The sequence below is a fragment of the Lactuca serriola genome, chromosome 3 (genome assembly GCF_051521515.1).
Source record: "Lactuca serriola cultivar US96UC23 chromosome 3, Lser_US96UC23_V15, whole genome shotgun sequence".
NCBI classification, from domain to species: Eukaryota; Viridiplantae; Streptophyta; class Magnoliopsida; order Asterales; family Asteraceae; genus Lactuca; species Lactuca serriola.
Window position 1 is genome coordinate 229705581 of NC_136410.1, and position 7263 is coordinate 229712843.

General features: G+C 29.7%; 1 long non-coding RNA gene across 1 annotated transcript; it reads right to left on the reverse strand.

Moving 5' to 3' along the window:
* Positions 1-4985: 4985 nt before the first annotated feature.
* LOC145094824 (uncharacterized) lies at positions 4986-6711 on the reverse strand. Its single transcript, XR_013703585.1, has 3 exons — positions 5997-6711; positions 5779-5908; positions 4986-5185 (listed from the first exon to the last, which is right to left on the reverse strand). It is a non-coding gene; the product is annotated as an uncharacterized LOC145094824 (long non-coding RNA).
* Between the last annotated feature and the right edge of the window lie 552 nt (positions 6712-7263).

Below are 7263 nucleotides of genomic sequence, written 5' to 3' on the forward strand. Positions count from 1 at the left end.
AACCTGAATGAGACATGGAAGATGACATTGCAGTTGGATTGTGTGACAACAGTCAAAATTAGAGTCAGTTCTAGATTTAACTAAACTTAGTTGCACATTTAGGCATGACAAGTTCTAGACTTAGTAACTAGAAACTAAGTCATGATCCAATAGAAACTTGGAAACACGTAGAAACGAGGTATAATGTATTCAGATTTCCCATTGATACGTAAATTTTACAGCTACTTTAACTGTTACAACTGTCAAATTCAGGTCATTCTTTGACTCGAGCATCTTTGCATAAACAATATACACAAATCAAACATTTGACCTAGTAGTAGAAATTAGGTTAAAATCTTTAAGGAACTTAAGTTAAGGTTGAAACTGGGACTAGTATACTTTATTCTTCAATTTTATTTGAATCTCAGAATCACTACATAGAAATGCCAATAAACCCAAAAATACAACTTTCAATCATTGTTTATAAATGGAAAAGAGAGATATGAATCTAAAATAATCCGAAGCCTCAAAATTTAATTAATTTTGATATCCAAAGATTTACAAAATTCCTTAAAACACTAAAAGACCTAAAAACTTAAATTTATGAAGTTTTACATTTAAAATCCCATAGAACGTTTTTTTTATAAACTCTATAATATCAAATTTAAATTAATCAAGTTATGAAATATAATCAAGGATATTATAGTTTAAACTGCCAACATTTATCCTTAATTTATAAGTAAAAAATCAATGATTTTATAAAACAAAGTAAGGGTTAATGCATATTTAATAAAAGTTTGAAAAAAGTTTATAAAAATTAAGTGAGCATTTTTTAAAGAAATAAGAAAAAGAGGCCCTCTCTCTCTCTTTCTCTCTCTAAAAATCCAGTCATATTTTTCTTCCCCAATCCAGTAATCATTTTACTTCCTCCTTACTCCTTCACTATCTTTCTCACACTCTACCTCTCATTTCTCCCAATACATCATCACCATCACCACTCAAAGTCTCTCTATTCTTCTATCCTTCTCACTCACAAAATTGAAGCTATAGAACACCATTTTTCTCCAAAAATCTTCATCATTTGAAGTTTTTCTTAAAGGTAAATATGAAATCCCTTACAGCTCCTTTATTTTTCTTTCAAAAATATCAAGTTTTCTTGCATTTCCTTCTCTTTCTACACCATTCTTCATGATTGTTCATATACATGCACACATGCACACAGTTTTGATGATGGTGGTGGTAGGATTTGACCTAAAAAACATCATGCATGCTGCTTGCTGGTGAAATCCAATAACCAACACATATGTCAAACGCAAAACTTGAGTTTTTACAAGTTTCAAAGATCAAAAACCACATGCATTAAAATTTTCTTCATAAAAATGTTGTTTTAAACAAAATACATCCATGCATGATCTTTAAACCAACATGCATATGATGATCTTCAAGCTTAGATGCTAGGTGTTTAAAGTTTGTTGTGAAAAACTTCAAAAATGTTCATAAAAGATTTTAATCCACAAGAATATCTAAAACTTATATTCTATTTAAACCAAATATTTCATAGAATCCCTGCTACAAAATAAAATGATCTTTAGATGTCGAAGTGATGAATCATTTTTCTTGATTTATTATAATTTTGTCATGAAACCAAGGGGATAAATCACATAAAATACTTACTCTGGTCAATAAATCCTAGAAACATCATGGATAACCAATATTGGAAGTGAACATCACTAATGAAGATTCACAAATTTTGCTACTATTTACAATTATTTTTGATTTTATCTTTGTTAAACTCAAATAAATCATAAAATCAAGTGCTAAGATATAAAAGCAACATTTAAGACTTTTCACAATTGCTTGAGTTTGTATAACACCTAGAAAACAATTTTGGGAATTTTTCATAACATACTGCTATATTTCCACGATTTATGTGTATCTAATAAATTACATCAGGGATAAATATCTAAAGTTATCCAAAATTCATAAATATGTACCAGGACATCCCTTATTAAATTAAGATGTAAAATAAAATATTAAGTAATTTTTCTTTATCGTTTAATAATTTTAACGAATTAAATTCCTATTTAAGGAAATAAATGAGGGAAAAATAGCCAAACTATTCTAAAAATCATAAAAAATTACTAAGGTATCTCTATCAAATGCAAATCAATTATAAAACGTTCTACAATTTTTATTCATTGTTTTATATTTATTTCTAATTTCTTGGCATTAAACACACCTAAAATTATAAAAAATGGTTTTACTATCTAAAAATTTTATTTAACATTTTACTAGATTATAAATACTATAAATAGTTTTACCAAAATGTTAGAGGATTTATATTATCTTTTTACCATCTTTTGATGAATTTGTGTTGATTCAAGTGGTTAATTATAGGAAACATAGCTATATGTATCTAAATTTCAGGAAACGTTGTGTGGAAGTCTTTGACTATAGTTGGAACATAAATAAAAGGTTATGTGATTATTAATTACAGCTTATTTTTTAATTAGAATATCTTGGTGTAAACACACTTAAATTATACAAACCGGGTTTAATTGACCAAAAATAGCATTTGATATATTTTTTCCACTCTAGGGAAATTGTGAAATAGTTACATAATAATTATAAGAATTTTTCATTATCATTTATTTTTTTTCCATGAGTTTATGATTATTCAAAGAATTAAAATGGTGAAAACACGGCATATAAAAAATCATGAAAAGTTATCTAAAGGTCTTTGATTACAATTTGAATTGAAATGTTAAGTTCAAAATTTTTTAAAATTGATTTGTTTTGGTTTTGAATATTTAATCTTTGGAACACATCCTAAAATGTTAAGTTTTAACATTTCAAAAACGAGAATTTTCCCCTTAAATTTGTTATTTAACAAATTGATTCATGGAAATCTAAATTTTATAGAAAAATGTTTGTAACATCACAATACCAAAATTATAATACTGTATGGGCATAATTCTAATCTAGAAGTTAAGTATATTAGAGTTACATTTTTTACCAAGGACTTACTAGTGTATAGCATTATCTCAGGGAATCGATAGTTGTACAAGTGAAACTTAGTTCAAGGCATAATTAGCATCATCTCGAATGCATTGTAAGTATTCACAACCCCTATTTTCGGTTTTACGTTTTGGGGGTGGAAAAGCATGTCCAAGAATTATTTATTGTTTGTTGTATTTAATTTAACTCGTATCAATTTGATTGTTGGATTTTCCGTATGTATATGCAATTATGAAACATGAGACCTTATCGTCTTAAGTCGCTTACACTTTAATCCAACCATTAACTCTTCGAGCTAATGGTCGTTATGGATAGTGCTATTAGGAATTGACAACTCCTTACTTCCCCATTTTGTCCTTTGCATATTACCATGTTTATATTTGGAATGATAAACATAAATCTTGATTGGGAATCAATCATAAGCTTGGTTGTGGACTCATTTTTTTATCATTATACGCATACGAGACTTATTATACACATACAAACTTGTTTACTTATTTTAGCAATCAACTTCCATGTATGGAAAGTTTTATCAAAACTATGATTATGACTCATATAATTACTATTTTTATAAAGTTGTGAACTCACCAACTATTTCCATAGTTGACACTCATTTTACATGCTTTTTTAGGAATCATATAGTAAGTGGCACCTAGAGGCACAACACTTATAGAAGCATTATGCATGTGTTTTTTTGATTGTATTGTGATTCTTCTTAAAATTGTTCAAAACTTACTATAATTGTAAACATTTTAATAATACAGTTGGTGTTTTTTTTAGCTTTTGCAATGAGAGCCTTTGTAATGTTGCACCTTGTGTTGGCGCTTTATCGGGGTGTGACAAAGGATGGTATGAGAGTCGAAGGTTATGGAGAATACCAATTTCCCGTTGCAGAACCTAAACTATAGCCAAAAAATTTCAAAATGAATTTTAAAATACTAAACATACGACTGGTATAATTAAGTTGAGTACGCCTTATTGGACATTTATAAGGTATAGCTTGGCCAACGAAGTTGAGTACGCATTATTAGACTTTTATTATGTATAGCTTGTCCACATATGCTTAATTAATGAGAACTAGGTGGGGAACCCCCGCGTTGCGGGGGTTGGATGCGATAGGTCTTTCAGCAAAATTGAAATATGAACAAACACAAAACTGTTAACGATAACAAAATAGATCAATACCCTAAACATGATTCATAAATATACCAAACATCAAGCAAAAAACAGGTAATCTAATTGAAGGCGATAACTATATTCACAATTTGCAGTTAAATCTCACAAAGTGAATGGAATGAATTATAGATAAATGGTTCACAATGTATTAAAGTGATCCAGCCACCAGGTGGACATAACAAATTTATGGGTGCCATATATGGGAATAACCATCTGGTACTTGTCGAATATTACAGAAGAAAAAATCACGAGGAGGAAAAGGAGGATAGAAATTTCTCAAGTTTCAAACAACTGAAAATTGAGATCTATACCTTTTGGCAATTGAATTCTATATATTTGAGCAACCATTTATTGCATGTCTATTTCTACATTGAATTGGAAAAGTGACATGTTTGGTTCCCAAGTTTGAATAGATTTTGGTAACCAAACATATCATACAAAAAATCTTGAATTCCAACTACTTTGGACTAAGCTGGAATCCATGAGCTAAAACAGGTTGGTATAAAAAAATCCATATAAATGTAATGGACAAAACACAAGGAAAAGAAGCCCTTCTTAAAAGAGAAAAAGAAATGAAATTAAACCTAATAGAACACCACCATGTATGTCACTCTTTCTTGAAGCCCTTCTCAAAAGAGTAAAGAAACAAAAATGAAGCAAAATATTCGAACCTGTTAGAAATCAAAGTTACTGAAAAACAAAACCCAACCCCATTAAATAACCAAAATAAAGATACATGACATGAATCATAAATCTTTAATGAAAGTAAAATAAATTTACAAATAAAGAGAATTCTTCACATTACCCTCCATTGTTCCAATAATATGCTCTTATCAAGCTTGCCACTTCTATTTTTTCCTATTGAATTTTTTCCTACGGTCCCTGTACCCCCAAGTGGTGATGTTAATGACGCCAAATTCAGGCCGATTTAAGAGATTTCATTAACAATCGCCTGAATTAATTTACCCTTCTTGGTGTTTAAGCACTTCCTCAAAGGCAACATGGATTTGGTCTATTCATCATGTTATAAAATAATTAAATTAATAAGGTAGTCACATCATATAAAATACATTAAAACTATTAATTTACCGAATTGGGTTTATAGTGAAATTGTTCACAACATTAACACAACACAACTCAATCTCATTTGAATGATAAGATGTAAATCAAGATACATATATTCCAAGCTTGATAATATAGGGTTAGGAATTGTCAATTATTGATTTACCACACTCGAAAAGGTTACAACTTAGTAGTTAGATTTAACGGCCCAACAAACAACCATGTAACAAAACCTCACCACAGGGACAAATTTATTTTTTTACAAAGACAAACAAACTCGTAATAAGAGCAAAATTTGGACTAAACCTATCATTGTACAAAATTTGTAATTTAGTTTAATAAAGAATAGTAAAATACGTTTTTCATGATTTTTGCAATTTTGGTCCCAAAAAGTTATCTTTTGAAATTTTTTGCCCATTTTCCAAGCAAAAGGACTATTTATAAGAATCAAAACTGAAAGAGGAAACTTAGTAGGACCAAAATTGTAAACATCAGGGACCAAAATTAGAATTTACTAACAAAATAATAAACATGAGAACTCACTAATAATATTTGGCATCAGCGAAACCCATTTCTCGGGCAACATACATTGTATTTGAAATTTCTTTTTGCAACCTCAAACTATATTTTCCATTAGCTTTCGTTCCTTCATAATCTTGCTAACATGAGCATTCTTGAAACATGTTGCATATTATTTTTAGTTGTTAGCTCATTGATAGATATTTATTTGAATTAAAAAAAAAAAAAAGTTGGCAACATACACTGTAATATCTGATACATTACTCATTTTCCTTCTTGAAGATCGAATGCTACCTACGTGTGAAAAAAATAGTATTTATCAATCAAGATCTAATTGGGAAATAAAAAAAACACATATCATGGTATATAGAAAATATAGAAGTAATAGTGTAAAATTAAAATATTATAACATAACCATGTATCGAACACAAGAAGAAAGCTAAAAATCCAACCTTTATTAGATTCCTCAATGACATTTTGTTGGGTTTAATCTTAATCATAGTATATTAAATCATGCCCATAAATTGGAAGAAAGACACTAACCAAAGGGTCTGGTTCTTTTTACTTAAAACTAAACAAAGAATCCGTAAATAATTTCTTTCCAGGAAATATTCAAGCATCAATTGCATTAAAAAATGGAACGAACATGTGGAAACACATTGAAAATGGAAATCAACTGCATGATCCCAAAACATTCAACGATATATATATAAAAATCACAAAGAAATTCCTGAAACCAAAGATTAAATTTAACTTGATTACAAAAAACAGAGATCTTATCCGAAAATTTGAAATAATAAGACAGTTTCCAATTAGAAGAAATCAAGCACTAAGTATCCCGTTATTAGCGATCAACCATATCCCTAATGCTACGTCTGCAAAAGTTGAAAAAAAAAACACAATGATCAGAAAGTGGGATTTGGAGACCGAGACGATGGTGTGTGGAATTAGGCCATCTCGTTCCTTCCCAACCGTAGAAAAACACACACAAAAATATATACACCCATAAGGAAACACATAAAACATGATAATATTGGACATGGGTGATGAGATTCCGACAACAAATCCGATTCCAATCCTGATTGATGGTGGCACGTCCTTTAAAGACCTATTGTTATATAGAAAAAGAAGGAAGGCTGTGAGAATAAGAGTGAAAAAAGCAAACCATTTTACGAATTTATGTAGAACCGTGGGTTCAATTTATGCCCTCTATCTCTGGATTTCCTTCAACCAAATACCCTCTTTTTCCCTTTCTTGCTTTGAATACGGTGGTTTTGAGTCTATAAAATGAATAATAAAGAAAGAGAAGTAGAAATCAAAACTGTAGAAGAGCATCCATGCCGCAGACGCCCAACACAACAACGATGGTGGCGAATATCAATGACCGAAAATAAGTCATATGCAATACGAAAAAATAGGGCTCAATTGGTATAAGGATCATAAAAAAATAAACGAAAAAATAGGGGTCAGTTAGTATAAGGATCATAAATCGGTAATGGAAGAAGCCAA